Source organism: Acomys russatus, chromosome 1 (genome assembly GCF_903995435.1).
Source record: "Acomys russatus chromosome 1, mAcoRus1.1, whole genome shotgun sequence".
Taxonomy (NCBI): Eukaryota; Metazoa; Chordata; class Mammalia; order Rodentia; family Muridae; genus Acomys; species Acomys russatus.
Window position 1 is genome coordinate 36,314,790 of NC_067137.1, and position 13,771 is coordinate 36,328,560.

The 13,771-nt window shown below is 50.2% G+C and overlaps 1 protein-coding gene across 4 annotated transcripts in view; it reads right to left on the minus strand.

The window, feature by feature from the left end:
- Lpin1 (lipin 1) overlaps positions 1-13,771 on the minus strand; it is a 107,684-nt gene that overhangs the window by 46,280 nt on the left and 47,633 nt on the right. Inside the window, exon 1 of one of the 4 annotated variants that reach the window (XM_051143577.1) lies at positions 9,995-10,145. The exons of the other annotated variants lie outside the window; for them this stretch is intronic. The gene's annotated coding sequence lies outside the window, so the exon portion shown is untranslated. Of the gene's footprint in view, positions 1-9,994; positions 10,146-13,771 lie in introns of those variants that run through there. 4 annotated transcript variants of the gene reach the window in all.

Sequence of the window (13,771 nt, forward strand, 5' to 3'; positions counted from 1 at the left end):
ATGTTCTCCAGGACACCACTGGGACAGGCCATTTCTGCCACCCCATGAGGCCCAACATCCCTCCCACCACTGAGAGGCCCAGGAATCCTAACAGAAGCTGCCACTGGGCTAAGCCTCTGCAGCCCAGGACTGACTACAGATGTGACCTACCACACCTGACTTTGGCAATGTTGTCTCAATGTCAAACCCAAGAAGGCTTAGGACTCTGGAGTAAAGAGACCCCTTCTTATGTGTGGCTTAGCCAGGGGAAGCACCTCACAATAGAAGCTGCGAAACGTGACAACACAGATAGCGCTTTACACTCTTCCCCATTCTTCCATTCCAGCAGTCTTTCCATGCCCTCTTTACAATGTTTCCTGGCCCTCAGAGGGGGTGACATCAATGTCCCAGTTAGGGCCAAGCACTCAGCAATCACTTACTCTCAACACTTCAACAACTTATATGAGTCCCCATTTTGGCCAGAGCTCACTGCTTGTGGTGGTTTGAATAAAAATGGCCCCCATGGGTCCATAGGGAGTGGCACTATTAGGAGGTGTGGCTTTGTTGGAGTAGATGTGGCCCTGCTGGAGGAAGTGTGTCACTGTGGGGGCGGGCTCTGAGGTCTCAGACACTCAAGCAACTTCACTTCTGCTGCCTGCAGATTCAAGACAAAGAGCTCTTAGCTCCTCTAGCACCATGTCTGCCTGCGCATTGCCGTGTTTCCTGCCATGACGTAATAGACTGACCCTCTGAAACTGTAGGCCATCCCGAATTCAATGCTGTCCTTTATAAGAGTTGCCGTGGTCATGGTGTCTCTTCACAGCAAACCCTAATTAAGACACTGCTGAAAGACGTCCTGACCACGTCTGAGAGCTGCACTTGCTTGTACGCGTAAACATTAAGCATTCAGGGCCTGCAACATGGCTCCACTGGTAAGAAGAGGTTTGTCACCAAGCCTGAAAACCTGAGTTCACTCCCCAGGACCCATGAGGAGGAATGGGAACAAATTCCTGCAGATTATCCTCTGATCCTCTGATCACCACATAGTGGCATACACACACACACACACAAATTAATGTCATAAATACTTAGAACTCGGTTTAATTATGCGCCCATTTGACAAAACATCAGTCGTAGATCCCCGCATAGGGCCTATGACCTCTCTAGCCATAAGCTTTGGATCAGTTCTGCAGTGTTAGCCATGCATTCTCTCCCATGGAGCAGACTTCAGAGCCAATCAGACAGCAGTTGCTTTCCTCACTAACATGCCACTATTGCAACATGGGCGTCTCTCACAAGGCCGCTCAGTATTGTAGTGCACAGGGTCCACGGCCCAGTAACAGTTGATGACTTTTCTCCGCAGCCTCAGTAGCATTCTGACACTATGAGTGCTAGCCCACAGGGAGACAATGGCTTTTATCAGGTTCTTTCTAGTCCCTGCCTGCCAGCCTAGTGTCTGACAACTGCCCAATTGGAGGCGTTTGTAGCCATGCTAGTGGTACATTTTTCGGGGTAATCTTGGAGACGTAAAAGCCTCCCCTCCATACATCCAGTTTGCTCTCTCTTGTTTCCCGCCTGCATTTGACAACATGAATCCTCAGTGTCCTGTTCCGGCGACCAAACCTGCAGCTTGCTGCCACAATTCAGACCATGGGGACTCTAATCCAGCAGGGACCATAAACCAAGATAAACGCTTCTTTCTCTAAGTTGTCTTTGTCACTGTGTTTTATCACAGCAACGGAAGGGTAGCTGATAGAGTCAGACGAAGGTGCCGACAATGAATGGCTGCTAAGAAAACTAAAAGCAAATAAATAAATAAATAAATAAATAAATGAAAACTAAAAGCAGCCCAAGATAATTCCGCTAGGGATCAACAAGATTCCAGCTCTCCATAATCAGTTAACAGCTTTCTGGGATCTTTAATACTGGGTGTGTCTCTTTGGGAAGGGAGGGGGGAACTTCAGTTTACATTGCAAGGTAAAAAGAGTTTCTGGGGGTTCAGGGCAGTTAGCAATTCTCAGCATTCCAGCTTCCCAGGCTTAGAAAAGTGAGCATAGCACCCTGCACGGTCCAATTCTCTTTCTAAGAGGTCAGAGATAAGGGGTGTTTCCTCTCTGCTTAGCATCCCAAAAGGAACCATCTCATCGATAAAGCTGACGCAGCTCTGCCCTTGTGACCTCAACAAAGCAGCTGAACAAAGAACAGGTGGCATCCAGGCTGGAAGAAACCTGATGGCTTTGTGGCTCCAACAGGCTCTTTTTAATAGGAAAAAACCTAGAAACTCTTAGGCAGAGTTCTCCTGCAAACATGGCTGAGGAGTCACACTCCCTGGATAACTGTCCGCTGTGTGCGTGAAGCAGCTGCCTGTTGGAAACCTCCGCAGATGTTATGGGGTCTCTGTGTGGGAGCTGAGATACTGTTCAGAAACCCCACTGGACAACAGTCTTCTTGGAACTAACCTTGCCATCGAGACCCTGGGGTTACCTAGACAACCCCTTACTGAGCTTTATTTTTAAAAAATTAAAAATTAAAAAAAAAAAAAAGGGAAAACCTCCCCCAAACTCTTAAAGAGGACCTTTAACCAGAAAATAGGAAGTATTGTCAACTAGGTGGGGAAACTGGGGCCCTTGTGTGCTGTTGGTGAAAATGAAAATGGTGCAGCTACCCTGGAAATCAGCATAGCCAATCTTCAAAAAACATAAGAGGAAAAATAGAATTACCCTACAATCCAGCAGTTCAACATCAGAGTATATCTTCTAGAGAACTGAAATTGGAGAGTTGAAGTTATTCAGCCTTCCAGAGGAAGAAATTTTCGGGGGCTGAGTAGATGGCTCAGAGGATAAAGCACTTGCTGTGCAAGAGTGAGGAGTGGAACTCAGCCACAGCACCCACGGGAACCCACTCGGGCATGGCAGCACACCTGTGACAGCACTTAGGAGGAGGCAGAGGCAGGAGAGCCCTAAGGCAAGTTGGCTAGCTAGACCTGCCCGATCAGTGAGCTCTAGGTTCAGCAAGAGACCACGACCTCAGTACACAAAGGAAAGAGAGAGAGAGAGAGAGAGAGAGAGAGAGAGAGAGAGAGAGAGAGAGAGAGACCCAACATCCACTCTTGGCCTCTACCCACATGTACACACACATACAAGCACACATCACATAAACACATGCAAGAAAAGGAGAGGACGGGATTCCACAAGCTGCCACAGCACGGATAAGCCAGGATGGCAGTGGGGATGGTGAAAAGCCAGTCAGAACAAGAGAAGTGCTGCAGGAGCTACCCAGAGAGGACACTCGGGTGATGTGAATAGAACAGAGATGTGGAGTAGTGGATGAAGGGGTTCCGGTCCAGAGGAGTGAAGTGACAGCTGCGCTCAGGTACACTTTAAAATGACTTAAAGGCTGGAGATGCAGCTCAGTTTGTACAGCATACAGCGTTTGTCTGGCATGCACAAAGCCCTGGGTTCGATCCCCGCATTGAATAAACCAGGTATAATGGTGCAGCCTGCAATCCCAGTACTGGTAAGTACTGTAAAGACAGGAAAATCAGAAATTCAATGTCATTCTAGGTTTGAGGCCAGTCTAAACTACATGAGACCCTGCCTCAAAACCATAAGAAGGACTTGAGGTACAGGGGACAGCTCCTCAGGTGACAAGCCAAGGTAAGCCAGGTCCCCTCAGGTCCCTGTTGGGCTGAAATCTGGCGAGAGAGGGGCAGAACAGGGCCCTTCTTTCTCTGCCTCATAATCAGCTCTCTTCCTCAATAGGCCCTGTGCAAAGCTTTCTTTAAAAGTTCTACACAATCAGCCCACTAGATGTAAAGTCCCAAATCTCACTTCCTGCAAAAACTCAAGGAAGGGGCTCTAATCCAAGTAGCCTGAAGATCAGCAGGCAGGATAACCCTGCCCAGGCAGAGGGGCCTCCCGCAGTCCCAGGATCCCAGATCCCATCCTTGCTGTGCTGTTCCAGCTTCCTGGAAAGCATTTGCGGAAGCAGGAAGGATGAGGTTTGATTTGAAAACGGAAGCGTCTGGAAAACTCCAGGGTGAGGGACAATCAGAGGAACCAAAGAGAGTAAATCAAGATGGCTGAGGGTTCCAGTGGGCCTGCTCAAAGAAGACACTGGCCACCAGCTTGCTTTCCCAGTCTGCTGGGTTTTATCTTGAACTTTAGCAAGCCACTGCACCTGGCAGGGCTTAGCACACAGGGGAGGAAATTTTGAGTTCCCTGGCAAAAAAGTGTGTGTGGAAGGAGTACTTCACCAGGTCTTACAGAATCCTCTAGAACAGTGGCCCTCACCCCTCCTCTTCATGCTATGGTGACCCTCAGCCATAAAGTTATTTCCGTTGCTACTTCATAACTCTAAGTTGGCTACTGTTGTGAATCGTAACGCAAATATCTGACATACACATATGTGACCCCTGGGAAAGGGTCAAGACCCCCAGGTTGAGAACCGCTGCTCTAAAGCAAGCCAGCCCCTCAGGGAACTCTGCAGTCACAAAATACACAGATTTTTTTTTCCCCCCCTTTAATGTAGCTGCTTCTGGGTTGGTGTTCTGAACCAAGATTATGTTCTCTGAAATGCCATCTCTAGGTAAGATCTTCCTAGATAAATGTGGAGCCCATGTTGGCAAGGAAACCCAACTTCAAGGCCCCAACCTGCAACTGGAGGTCACACACCCTCCCTCACCAACCATGGCATTCTGCAAGTGCTTGGCACAGCCACCACCCAAGTCTCAGACTGTTCCAGACATAGCCTTGGGACATCATCAAGAAGTGCCAGAAGTCGCATGACTCCTCACCTAGTTAGGACATTAGAAAAGTTTACATTTAGTCCAAAATTGGCTGTGCAGACTTCATGAACTGCCAAGAAATGCTACTTTTTATTTTCATCTTTTTTTTTTTTTTAATCTGCCAAAATTCAAAAGCCCTGCCATAGCCCTCCGAACACCACAAATTTTGTTAATGTCTTTCCACCACCTGGAATATTAAAGTCATTTGAGGATGGCCTCAGGTCAGCCCCATTGAAACCTTGTCACAATAATATAAGGGGCTCATAAGACACTAGAAGACACCTGGTGCGGTGGTTTCAACAGGAATGGCCCCCATAGACTCATGTGTGTGAATGCTTGGCCCATGGGAAGTGGCACTAATAGGAAGTGTGGCCTTGTTAGGGTAGGTGTGGCCTTGTTCGAGGAAGTGTGTTACTGTGGAAGTGGGCTTTGAGGTAGCCTATGCTCAAGCTATGGCCATGTTTCCCACTATGATGACAATAGACTAAACCTCTGAAACTGTAAGCCAGAACTAATTAAACGTTCTTTTGTTTTTGTGTTTTTTGGGGGGGGGGGTTTTGGGGTTTTTTGTTTTTTGGGTTTTTTTTTTTTTTTTTTTTTTTTTTTTTTTTTTTTTTGGTTTTGTTTGGTTTGGTTTTTTTCAAGACAGGGTTTCTCTGTGTAGCCTTGGCTATCCTGGATCTCACTCTATAGACCAGGCTGGCCTCAAACTCAGTCCATCCCGAGTGCTGGGATTAAAGACATATGCCACCACCATTTTCTAGAAGTTGCCATGGAGCCGGGTGTGGTCGGGTATGGTCTAGGACAGCCAGGGCTGTTTTACAGAGAAATCCTGTCTCAGAAAAAAAGAAAGAAAAGTTGCCATGGTCATAGTATCTCTTCCCAGCAATGGAAACTAACTAAGACACCTGGACAATTATGCAAGAGTTCGCCAACACAGTTCACAGAGTTATGCCAATCACAAGAGGGATTGTTCAGTCCATAAAGTACATGGCTCAAAAGCAAGAGGACCTGAGTTTAATCCTAGCACCCACAGAAAAGCCAGGCACAAGCCACTAAGTAGGAGCGGGTAGGAAACTGAGATCCCTGGGACTCCCCAGGACGGTCAATCCAACAGAACCAGTAGCAACAAGTTGTTAGAGATCCCAGCTCAAAAGATAAAATGGACCTAAAGAAGGTAATGTCAATGTCTGGCCCCACAGGTATATGCACATGTGTACACCCACTGCACACAGACACACAGACACACACACACACACACACACACACACACACACACCTGCACACATACCCACCTATACACATATACACATCCCTCCACATCGACACCTGCACACACACCTACACACACACACACACACACATACACACATCTGCGTATACACACTGGCACACACATACATGCCCACCTGTGCACACATACCTGCACACACAGAAACACCCACCTGCACACACAGGCACACACACACAAAATAATTAATTTTTAAGGCCTTTTAGAAGGCACCAAATAAAAACATTCCATAAATACTCCAATAGTGAGAAATACTCCAATCATTAACACAACAGAGTCCCAGGAAGATCTCCCCTTTGGCACATACTAACAAGTCCCAGCAATTACACAGCAAGAACTGATTCTACAGATAAAAGATTATGTGTTTACTGTGTATGCATACAGGCACATGTAAGCACATGCCACAGCATATATATAGACTTCAGAGGACAACTAGTAGGAGTCAGTTCTTTCTTTCCACAGAATTGGTTGAGTGTTCTTTCTTTCTTTCCTTCATGTATGTGGGTTCCAGAAATCGAACGCAAGTTATCCTGTTTGGCAGCCGGCATCTTTACCTACTGGGCCTGGGCCATCTCACCAGCCCCCAGATACAGCACCATCTTTGTGAGAAGAAGTAACCACAGACTTGACTGTGATGGGGGAAAGCAGAAGTCACTTGGAGATCAACAGGATTAATAAATTATGGACCATCCACGACATATATGGAGCAGTGTGAGCTCATTAAGAGTGGGAGAGTTGTGTGCTCCACAAATATTCACTCACAGAGCTGCCGGCTGCCAACAAGGCGGCGGGGCAGAAGACCTTAACTTTTCCACATACACAGGTACTGCTTTCACATCAGTTTTTAATGGGGAGTCTGAAAATTCCTGTACTCTTGGTCTCAGGGTCCCCATGCCAAACAAAACTACACAGCAGAAAAGGGACATGAAGGAGCTGGTGAGATGGCTCACCACGCAAGGGTACTTGCTAGCAAGCCTAAGGATCCAAGTTCAATCCCATAAAACCCAGGGATAGGTAAGGGCAGAGAAAAGACCATATAAAGTTAAAGTTATCCTCTGACCTCCACACTCATGCTGTGATGTGCACAATCACACACACACACACACACACACACACACACACACACACACACACACTAAATTTTGAATGCTGATTGGATAAGGTTCTCATTAACTCTCATTTAAAAAATAAAATGAGGTTTAAGTGATAGGGGCAACTAGGACATGATCCCTGCTCTGGCCGGAAGGGCAGTTAAGTGACACTTCAACTTCTCAGAGCTGAACTCTGGCAACAACAAGTGGGTATTATAATCCCAGGTAATGAGTGTCCTCACGTCCCTGCCAAGAAGCACCCAGGGCTTGGCCAGCACGAGACAGCCACGCAGAAGACAAGATGTGGCCCCTGTGCTCTGTGACACTGCCCTGGGTTGGGACTTGGAACCTCAGCCCTCAACTGTTAGCTCCCTTGAAGGGCACGCAACCTTTGTTCTCCTTGGAAGCCCCAGTGTCTTTTCACATGCTTATGAGAGCCCTCAGTCGAGATGCACATCTTGGTCAAGAATACTCTGCTCCAAAGACCTTTGTACATCGCTGCACCGCCCCCTCCAATCCTGCCCCGGCCATTAGTAATGGTCATGTATCCCCTGCATGTCCAAGAGAACTGTGGCTCTACTCTGAACCTATAAAATGGGTCATTTAAACAGCACCCACCACCCAGAGGTACTAGAAGATAGCCTATGAATGGTCTCTTCACAGTCTGCATTCCAGGTAAAAACTAGGTATTGACCCAATGGTGACAGACAGCTCTGGAAAATACTGCACTAAGTCTCTTGCAGCAAAGTACTTTGCTTTGTTTATTTAAAATCCTCCAATGTACCTGCGCACACACAAAAGAAGGCAGCGCAGGAGACACTGCCGGATCAGATGAACACTGGGATATTGGAAGGGTACAGTCATGTCCCACGGTAACCATGGTTTCAAGGCAGGCAAGGTATGGTGCCACTCACCTGTGATTCTAGTACCAAGAAGGCTGAGGCAGGATGACCTTGAGTTCCAGGCTAGCCTGGGCACACAGTACGGTCAAGACAACAGCTCTGAGTTCACATATAAGGACTTCCAAGGACAGCCAAATCATCCACAAGCCTGCATCACTCCCTTCTGGCTGTTCCTCATCCACGAGCCTGCATCACTCCCTTCTGGCTGTTCCTCAAAAGGCTCCAGAAGCCAGAGCTATTAATGCACAGGTCACCAACTTCACACCCAGCCATCCTGAAACAAAGTACTTGTCTCCCTAAACATCCCCACCCACATACTTGCTCAAATCAATTCATATCATTAGTGGTACCTTTTCAGGCCCTGAACCTAAGAGAGAGAAGACACAGGAAAAAATGGACTCACAATCTAAGGTCAGGGAGGGAGGGATGAGCCAAGGCAGCTCAGTTATGGACCAGGGGCTAGCCTTAACTACCCAGGACTAGAACAGCCCTACAAAGGGCCCTCATTGTTACCTCCAGCTACACCACCACCCCCCACCCCCCGCCCCATTGGAGTAACAGACTAAAGTTGCTCTGAAGTGTCCCAAGTCATTTGGGCAACAGTCTGGTAAGTGAAGTGTGGCTTTTCCCCTCACTCTAGGTATGGAAACTGATAATCAGGCTCCACAAGTGACGTCTCTGGCCCACGGATCTCCTGCTATCAGCGGTCAGCTGTCTTGCCATTTCCTGACCTTTCCCTCTGCCTAGCCTGAAGCCCTGATAAGCAAAGACCTGGCCCGGGCCCACCAGCAGACACCTCGCCCCCCAACTCAGGACACCCACCAAGGATACCATTTCCCTCATCTGAAGCCCCAAGTTGTCGCTCAAGCAACAAGACTGGGACTGTTGTCCCTCTCACCAGCTTTCCAAAGTGACAGCGCACCACAACAGCATTGGCGACTGCCACCGAAAGAGGGTAGAAGTCATATGGGGTGGCACAGCCACCAAGACAGAGGCAAGCATAGGGCCCAGGCTTCCCAACCCAACCACCAGGCCCTACACAGGCAGGGATAAAGGCCAAAAACACACACCCACACACACACAACCCGTGACAGCAGAAGCAATGTCAGCAAACAGGAAGCTTTGTCCACGCGGGGAACCAAATACACTGGGATCTTTCAGCCTTTCTGGGAACACTGAAAAGTTCCCTTACTGGTGTGCATGTTAGTCCTTAATTACTATGCACTGCTAAGCTGCTTTCATTCATAAAACGTATATTATAGAACAAGGAATGCATAGTAGACGTCTGAATCCTCAAGGCCCGCCAGCCTCTCCTCCAAGAACCGTTAAAGGCTCACCTTCCCCACAACTTCACTACCCTGTGGGAAGCGGCTGCGTCCCACGCCCCAGACCCCAAACCTGCCCACTGCTTTCACTCCTGCTTCTTGCCAAGGCGGGTGGGCATCTGCAGCAATTACTAACCACACAAATTATCAGCCAGACACCTTGTCTTTTCCCCCACTACTCCCACCCCGACCACCCCCCCCCAAATACCGAATATGACTTCCAAAGCGTAGCTTTCCCTTCACATTGCCCTGGCCTGCAGCTAAAGCTGATGGAGCAGGAGCCGCAGGCCCAGCGCCCACCAGACTGCCAAGCTGTGTGGAGGCCTGTGGCGAGCCCCGTAACCTGAAGCTGGCTTCCCAGCTCGCTGCTACCCAGCGGAGGTGTGTCCTTGGGCACGAAGGTCAGCCTCCCCAGGCAGGTCTCAGTTTCCTAGGCTGCGAACCCTCAATCCTAAACCCCTTGGGATGACTCTCATCCGGGTCCCAGCCCACGGGGTCCCCCGCAAGCTTGGGAACGATCGGGTTCGTGACGCGGCCCACACGGCCTCCCTGATAGGCCCCACGTCCCAAGGATGGATCCTGAGATGCAAACTGGGACCCAAGTCCCCATTGCTACTCACCAAGAGGACACGCGCCGGTAGCCGCCTTTGTATGCAAACACTAGGCCCCGTAGCTTCTGTCAGCTTAGAACACGGCAAGGGGCGGGGCCTGAACAGGGGCGGAGCCTCCGGGGAAGCGCCAGGGGGACTCAGGAGGAACGTGCAGCAGGGATTCTTTCAGCGTCTACCGACACTCCCCATCCCGTAATATCCCCACCTCCCACAACCACTCACCCCTCCCCATTCTGAACCGATTGCCTTGACTTTTCCCAGGGGTAGAGACCCCGAGTCTCCTTCCCAGATCCAAAGCCCTCTGTTTCTACAGTCTGACCCCCTTTTGACCTTACAGCAGTTTACACTTCGTCCTCCCCCTTCTCAAAGTCCCCACACCCTCCTCCTCCCTTCCTGGCCACCAGGCAGCAAAGCCAGGACCTTGTAAATAAAGCGGAGGACGCCAAGTCTGGTGGTGGAATGGTTCAAGTCAGATCAAGCCAATCTCAAGGGTCACTGAGACTCAAAGGAACAATAAACTGTGGTTTTGCTTTGGGAGACATGGACTCCTATATTGAGGCTGGCCTTGAGCTTTCTATATAGCCTAGGATGACCCTGAACTTCTCTCATCAGCCTATCTCACCTCCCAAGTGTGAGATTACAGGCAGCTGCCCTTCCCCACTCTACCAACTGAGCTACACCAAGGTAGACAGGGCTTTCTGGGGGTACAGAACAGCAAAGACCCTGAGGAAGGCGGCTACAGACACAGACCTGAGATCTTGTAGGCACCGAGGGAGACTGGGTACCGTTTAGATGTTCTCCCAGGAAGGGAACCACACAAGAGGGATACAGGACAGGAGGGATGCCAGCCACAGCAGTCCAGACCACCAGGGAGATCAGAGTGATGGATAGAGCGTGCTTTCCACCTTGAGAAAAACTAACATTTTGAGGGAGGTTTTTTTTTTGGGGGGGGGGCTCCTTATGTATTCAGGGCTGGTCTTAAATTCTAAGGATGACCTTGAACTTCTAACCTTTTTGCTCCCAGAGTGCTGAGATTACAGGTGCCCACCCCCACCCCACCCCACCCCACACACACACTGGGTTTAGGTGGTTCTGCAGATCCCAGTCAAGGGATTCTGTATGCCAGGCAAGGGTTCTACCAGCCAAGCTACGGCCTCCAGTACAAGACCAGACAGCTTGCGAGGTCACAGCACACCTGCTGAGGAACCGAGCCAGGCTGAGCAGGCACTACCCAGGAGCTCAGTACAGGCAGGTGACTCTGTGCATCAAGCCAGGTGTGGATATGGTCCAGCTGTGCTGGAGGCAACTCAGCCAGCCACAAGGATTGCCTCTGCTGCCCACAAATTCCTGAGGCTCATGGGCCCAGAATGAAGGCATACTGTGCCACTGCCCCTACCACAACCACCACCCCTACCCCACCCCTACCCCACCCCACTGCCATAGCCACCTCAGCCACCACCTCCCAACTCTGTCATTGAAATAAAGCCTTAATTTTTTTTTTAATTATTCAGATTTGAAGGCAGGTAGAGGAGAGTCTGAACACACAAAGTCCAGCCTAAAGCCCTTACCAGACAAGTGAACCTGGGTCCTGGAACACACACACACAAACACACACACACACACACACATATGAGAGAGAGAGAGAGAGAGAGAGAGAGACAGAGACAGAGAGAGAGACAGAGAGAGAGGGAGGGAGAGGGAGAGGTGTCTAATTAACCAAGGTCTGGAGTAAGAGTTCACAGCAAGTTCGGTCCACCTTTGCCTGCAGCCTATAGGAAGACCACACACAGAGAACACTTTTCTCAGAAACATTCACTAGGTCACACAAAACAGAAAAACTCTCTGAGGCCCAGGTGCTCTAAACCGGCACAATCTGGATCCCCCCTGGTGGGGCCCCAGGCTGTGTTGTCAGCAACCAAGCAGCTTGCGGAGCAGTGACTCAGCCGGGGAGCTGAGGTGATCCCCTGAGCCAATCCCTGTAACTGCTGTGTTCAGCCCAAGTCGGAAGAGGGGAAATAACCTAATGACTCTAGCTAGGGGAGGAAGAAGCCAAACCTGGGATCAACTACACAGCATCCTAGATTCTACAGTGTTTTACACTCCAGGAAGTGGGTGGAGGTGCTCGTTCAGCAGGTCCGTGTTGAGGCTGGAAAGGAAAGTGTTACGTTCTCCCCACTCTACCCCCCCAAACCATGCTGACCAGATTTTCAATTCTAAAATCCAGAACTGTGAGGAGTGGGGAATTCCATAAGGGACCTGGTGGCGGCAGCTACCTCCCAGGTCCCTCAGAGAGGACAGGCATCAAGCTGGTGTCCATCACGAATGACAACAGGCTATGTCATGTTGGAAATTGTTGTTCTGCTAAACTGGGAGCCCCTTCAAAACGAGACTGTAAAACACCCCTTCTAACTGAAAACCCACCTCCTCGGAACTGGCTAGTCAGAACTGGCTAGTCCGCAGGTTGTTTTCCAGCCAGGATGCTAACCTGCTCTCAGGTCTGACCCAGGTTGCCTGGGCGGGTGTGGACAGAAGGGTGAGCAGCCCTCTGCATGAGACCCCCGACAGACATCCTAGGTAGACCACTGACTGACCTCTCCATTCCAGAGGTCAGCTCTGCAAAATCCTGGCGGAAGCCCTTCCAGAAGCCCTGGATGCTGTTCCAGAGGGGCTTCTGGGAGGCTCCAGAATCTAAGGCTCAGCCTTAGTGGAGGGTCTCCAGCTGTAAGATATGCAAAGGAGACACTGGTGGCCCTCTCTTTGAGGCAATGGGCCTGAAGAAATTGAACTCTTCCCCTAGGACTCCCATGCTGGAGAAGACAAAGGCGGAAGCCTGGTGTCCACCAGGGAGGTCTCCTGTCTCCCAGGAAGTTTCACATCTAACTTCTTTGTTCCTCTTCCTGATGGGGCCCGCATTCATCATCTCCTTTCTCTGCCCCCCCCCCAGCCCCCATCACCTGGCTGTTTAACTGACCTGTTGAAAGCATGCAGTTCAGCAGAGCCCAGCTTGGTTGGGGAGTTAGGACTGGCAGAACCTGGGTTCTGACCCCCCCCCCTCGAAACTCCAAGGATACGATGAGCAACATCACAGAGATTTCCTTAGTAGGATCTTCAGAAGCAAGGTGGGGACCACGGGCCACCTGGTACTATAGGGCCAGAGGCCAGAGCAGTGGGAAACCCAGCAGAGACAGACTACAGCCATGGCACTGTGGCTGGGCCTGGGAGAGCTGCTGGGAGGTTGACAGAAATGGCCCTGCTTCTGAAGGCAGAGGATGACAATGACGATGACCCACCTGTGTGACCCAGGAACAGCCAAGGGCAGGAATAAAAGCATCAGGGAAAGAAGACTCTAGAGGGGCAGCAGGGGCCATCATAATTAGAGCGGTGCTCTGGGAGGGCAAAGGAAGTGTCACAGACATACAGGGGAAACTGCTAGTGGGTGGCAAGTGGGCATCTTGAAGCCCACGCTACTCCAATCCATCCCCCAACATCCCAGGAAATAAATAGCACCCCGGCTCCCCGGAGACCCAGGCACACAACGCTGTAGCCAACACACACAGCCTCAGGGCCAACACGTGTGAGGCACAACCAACACTCTGGCCATACTCCCTAGTCCAGTCTCTGGGGTGAGTGGCCACTACCCATGGCCTCGTTCACTCACTCCCTACTCAGCCCAGTGGCCTGTGGTGTGGTAGGTACCTGGGCTGCATGGGGGTACCTGTCCTCAGTGAGCACACAGTCTCAAGTAGTGACCACGTGTTCAGTGATGCTAGGAACCCAAAGGTTGTC